Genomic DNA, 6,000 nt, shown 5'->3' with positions numbered 1-6,000 from the left:
TAGGTATGTTAGAGCCATGAGTAGTTGAAATTAATGGGTTTCACCACAAATCTGTGTTTCACAATCAAATTGTCATTTTAGCAACACCCCGAATTCTAATTCTATTCCAAAATACTCGCACAAAAGACACAGTGAAGTAAAAAACGTTACAGTATTCCAGTCATCATTAACAATGTTAAACATGGTTAGGTATCGCTAATATATCACAAATGGTTAGGTATTGGCAAAGTTAGGTATGATTAAGTATGACAATAGAAAATCATTTGATGGCACTTACGGCATTAAATTCGAAAAGACAATGAAATAAGGTTACAAAAACAATAATACAAAATATTCAGTCAATATCACAGTGAAAATAAAACCATTGATCTGCTACAGTCTTATTGCAATGGAAAAAGTTCAATTTCAAGTTACTAACTGCAGATTACACATAAATTAAACATGGAATAAAACCTTAGAAAGCAGCACTGACACACACTCCCACTTGGAAAAATTCCTCGAGCATGTCTATGTGCTGAGATATTTCACTCGGAAGTTTATTGTGATTTTCATGATTACGCATGAAAGGCAGCGAGGGTCACCAAAACATTACTCCCTGGGGAGACAAGCAAAGTGCTTGCTATTCCAGCCGGTAGTAAAAAGATAATTAGTATAATGCTTGTCTATGGCTTTGATCCATGATCAGATTATATGTGGCACCTCAGGGAAAAGTAGCTGTGTGCTAGTGCTCACTGTCCTGCATGTATAATGATACAAGCCACAACTACACTTTCCAGCGGAATATCTGAGCACAGGCATGCCAGAATTCTTTGGACCTATGTAGAAATGTGACTGGCTCAAATTTTAATACGTGCATGGCCGCCTGCTGCTGTCACTAATAAGTTCATCACTGAATCATATTCAAGGGCATGGCTGACAGTGATAATTATTGTTGCACATTGTGTTCCCTTGAACACTTAGCTATCTGCAAAGGTGGCTTTTACACACACAACTTACAGCACGGACTTTTTTTAAAGAAAAGCAAAAGGCTTAATATTGAACATCCTGAACATGCCAGCTGCTTGAATACAGCAACCAGGTGGCGCAGGGAAGTTCCCTTTCCATAGGAAATATAAGCCATGCGCAGCTGCTGTACATTCAGTCGCCAACTTTTCCACGAGCCACCATTGATGACAGGCTTCTCCGGAATTCTTTCACACTCAGTTCGTACGAGGTGCATGAATAGGCTGCGATGGAAACACACAAAAAAACAATTTTGTGATATGAGTGACATGTGTCTTTTAGAAAAACTGAATTTGTCAGTATATTTAAAATGATTTGGAACAGCATGTCTTAAAACAAGCAGGATGTACACAAACTAGAGATGTTACCAGCAAAACTTTCTTGATGTTTTTGGCGGACACAGTTGCAACCTTATGAAAGAAAATGCAATTTCCACATTGCAGATGTGTCAAAAACATGCTTGAATTGCGCTCGTGCATAGGGTGTTGAAAGCAAATTCAATGATACTTCCACACATACATGATGGTATGCACTTTCATCAAGTATCCATTGCAGGTAACCCATGTTATTGAACATGAATTTGATTTCAAATACGACTAATGTAGCTTTTTTTCAGGCTGCTCACAACGGGACAATTATACTTATAATGTCATAAATTGGTGTCAATAAATTACTATTGTGTGCTGCCAAATTATGGTCATCAGTTTCAATGATTCTGGTTGGCTAAAAGGGCAGTACCCCTCACTCAAGCACCACAGGCTGTCAATGCAAAAAAAAAAAAACATATGAGGCACCCACCTTCAACCGCACACCATCCCAATAAAGCATGCAAGCTTCTGCAACAACGTCCGGGAACCACAATTTTGGAAGCTATTGACCGCAATTTAGCAATGATATCCGGCGAAACTGATTTCCGAATTTGTATAATTCCTTCAGTGCCAATAGCTTGAAAACTTGCAGTCTGTATTTATTATGCTCAAATAAATACGGTGTCCAATTTTACATTTCAACGGCAGTACGTGCATGACTTATGCATGCTTACGATGATTTATAACATTATCGCGAGTTTTGAGCGATAAATAAAGTGTTGATTCTGCACATACCACAGATTCCGTCAACATCTGTTCAACATGCCTAGAAAGTTTACTTTATCCAATATACGGTTGAGCTTGTCATAAATCAGAAAATTTCATTGGAGGTGGTGCTATAAACTATTCTTAATGTTCATACGTGTAAATGTGTTTAGCAAAGTTTCAACACCGAGGTTGGGCGAGGTGCATAAAAGATTTAATAAACCAAATCAAAATACAAGCATAGTAGAAACAAGCAGGTTTAAATCAATGGTGCTCGAACGCGTGGACTTATGAGTGAACTAGTGCTCGCACAGTAAGGTAAAGCAAAACGGCCACATTTAGCTGTGAAAAATTCGTTCTAAAGTACAGTTCAGGATAAACGAACGCCTTAAAACGCACGGATTCAGGCCGCATGAGGCAACCTATGTTCCTGGTGTATACCGAAAGTTAGAATTCTGCTAAACGAGCTGCATGAACACTTGAGTGCAGATGCAACCTTTGCGAGCCCTACGATGCAGCATGCTGCACACGAACACGCATCAACTCGAGTTTCACGGTAGTTTATAAAGACGCGTGCCGGCGCGGATGCACACACCGGCATACATTCGGCCACTCGCAAGGAAAAAAATTGAGAGACGCCAAACAAAACCTTGCCGAAACTTCTCTGATAGTAGTCATAACGTATAACGATACTACAGCTGTTTGAAATGGAACCTACAGCAGACGAAACTGCCTTGGACACGTTCGCTTCAATAGCGCGCAATATGAACAGGCATCAACCCCTACTGAAACGTTCCGTATGAGATGTCCAATACTTCCGTATATTTCTGTAAGAATCATACGGAAATATATGGCAAATATGTGAAAAATGTACGGAAGACATATGGACTCCGTATGGAAACATATGGAATTATTGGACTCGAATGCGGAACGTTTCAGTAGGGACGCCTACAGCCAACAAACACCCTAGAACTAATAAACAAAAATAGTGGTCACTCGCGCGCAGGCCCCCCCCCCCCCCTCCAACAGCACTGCCAACGGAGGTGGACAGCCGCTACAACTTTGCTTCAATCTGCCGCCGAATTCCCGCCACGCGTGCATGCTTCACACTCTACACAAAAGAAAAAAAAGCTTGTCCGCGCTTAACGTGCCACCAACGTGCCAGTTCCCTTAGCTGCCTCCGCTTCCCGTTCTGCGCTTGAGGAGGACCCAAGCCTGAGTGCAAGGACTCCTTTGGCGGTTGACGAGCTCTGTCGTCTGCTGGAGTTCTGCCTCTTCAGTACGTACTTCTCCTACGAGGGAACTATTTTCAGGCAGAACAGTGGAACCGCGATTGGAGCTTCCACAGTCTCCGTCACGATGGCAAACCTGACCATGGAGTACATAGAAGAGAAAGCACTCAGCTCCTTCTCGCCGCGACCCAAGCTTTTTCTGCGTTATATGGACGATTGTTTTTGCGTCATTAAGACGTCTGAAGTTGACAACTTCAGACAACACCTGAATTCCGTGCGCCCTGTTATACAATTCACGACCGTGTGTGAAAGCGACCGCTGCCTGCCCTTTCTTGACGTCCAGGTGGCAAGAGAGCGCAACGGCCTGAGTTCTCCGTTCATAGGAAGCCAACGCACACTGGCCGCTACCTTCAATTCGATTCTTCCCACCCCGCCTGCCACAAGGCCTCGGTTGTGACCACGCTACTCGTGAGAGCCAAGACCTTATGCTCTAATGACACAGAGCGAAAGAAAGAAGAAGCCCGCGTAATTTCTGACCTTAGAAAAAAACAAAAACCCAAAAAACTTCATTCGAGCCGCCACCGGCCGCGCAGAGCAACAGAGGATACGGAAACCCCAATGAACCTTAATTGGCAACCCCCCGAAACGCGTACCGGTTCTTCAAGAAGGGTGGGTGGTAGTGGTTAGAAGATGAGAAAAGGCACCTGATTTCTGCAACCCGGTCGGGAGCACGGCGCTATGCCTGTCAAGAAGGAAGAGGTTCGCATCGCGCACGTGCCTTCGTGTACGCTGGGCCGCCTCCTTTCCCGCCCGAAAGACCGGCCAACAATGGATAGGAGCCCCGGTGTCGTTTACAAAATTCCGTGCGCCGAGTGCCCCGGCCCCCGCGTCGTATATCGCCGAGACGAAAAACCTACCGGAATGACTGCAGCAACACGCCAACGATGTGCGGAAGTTCTACAAAGAGCGCAGCGCAGTCGCCGAACATGCTGAGTCATTGGACCACCAGATAAATTTCGAAGCGGCGGTGGTGGTGGTAGTGGTTAGAAGAAGAAAAAAGGCACCTAATTTTTGCAAGCTGGTCGGGAGTAAAGCGAGCCGAACTGGAGGAGAAGGTTGTTACTCGAATCGTGGCACATACAGAGAACAGCCCATAACATCAACCGCTCTCTCGGAACCCTTCCCCCCAGTGTACACAAACGGACTGCGCTCCACGGCAAAACGAGGGCGAGAGGGGGGGTCATTAGCCACCCCTCGAGTGCTTTGAGGACCCTGGTGCTACGTAGCCTACGCAGTTACCCCTGAGGAAGGAACCGAGTCGGTTCCGAAACGGCGGGTTTCCTCAAAACTTTTTGTTGGAGTCAATATGATCTCCCAGCATCAATATCTACAGCATGGGCTGTACGTATTTCACTATGCAGGGGTATGTACACTCACACGCATATAAGTACAGGCCACTTATAACGGAAGTCGCGAATATCCGCACTATAAGTGTTACCGCTTTATAACCAATACGACCTTTGTCAACGGCCGCGCAGTTGAGAAAAACGTGCTGAGCATGCAGCCTCCCGTGTCTCAGGATGCGATGCGTGGTGCTTAGAACCATTCAAATTTCCCAATTGTAAACGATCTTAACGTCCAAAGACCCGTGCTGCACACGAAATAAACGTGGGAGGGGGTCTTAAAGAAAGAATGCGCCATCGCGGAATTCGCCGACTTCCTCTCAGACGGCCTCGCCTATGCGCATTATACAGGAACCATCGAATCACGTCCGCAATATCACGCGCTGAAAGGCGCCTATCGTTCCGCGGGCGCGCACCCGATTTCAAGACATCGTAATCGACGCCGATTAGGCCTAGTCTGCCTTTGGGTGTGTTGTCGCAGGAAGTTTGTCTATGACATGAAGTTTCGGCGTCAAAAAGATCGCACTCAACACCTAACCAGGTACACTGTCGTCCTTTGTGAAAGGGAACACGGAAACGCGTGGCCTGCGCTCTGCGGCGGCTGCCTACAGCAGCATCAACCGACAGCAAAAAGAAACACGTTCGCTATCAGCGTCATCTGTCGCGGAAAAAAAAAAAAAACGAGTTATGGCCGGTGGGTAAGCGCTGCTAGATTGCACTCGCATCTCTATGCTCGCGCGTGCAGTGCGTAGTCCACTGCCAGCATGTCAAACGTCGTTCGCGACCACGGCGCAAGCTGCAGTAATCGCCCGATATCACTCGCCGCGCGAGCGATCAGCGAACGTAATCTAGCAGCGCTCGTCTACCGGCCGTAACTCGCCATCTTGCTTGGTCATAGATAACGCGAAAATCGAACGTGCTTTCTTCACTTATCGGTTGATGGTGCTGCGGGCAGGCTCCGCAGAGCGCAGGCCACGCGTTCGCGTGTTCCCTTTCTCAAAGAACGACAGCGTGCGTGATACGACGAATTTCGCGTTCGAAACCGGAAGATCAACGACGACGGAAACACGTCAAGCTTACGTGCAGCCGAGGCGAAAGCTCGCGTCATAAAGCCGTAACGCGATATCTCTATCAAGCTCGATAACGACGACGCTTTTCCCGACAGGAAACTGTTAAGCGTAGTTGATAAGGATGAGATCGCACGTGCGTGACATGTTTAGCCACGCCCGGTCGCAGCCAGCCTATTACACTGTAACCGCGTCGGCGCCGGTGCAAAGGCTTATTTATCTG

Source organism: Rhipicephalus microplus, chromosome 3 (genome assembly GCF_043290135.1).
Source record: "Rhipicephalus microplus isolate Deutch F79 chromosome 3, USDA_Rmic, whole genome shotgun sequence".
In the NCBI taxonomy this organism is placed as follows: domain Eukaryota; kingdom Metazoa; phylum Arthropoda; class Arachnida; order Ixodida; family Ixodidae; genus Rhipicephalus; species Rhipicephalus microplus.
Note: the sequence above shows the minus strand (reverse complement) of the source record.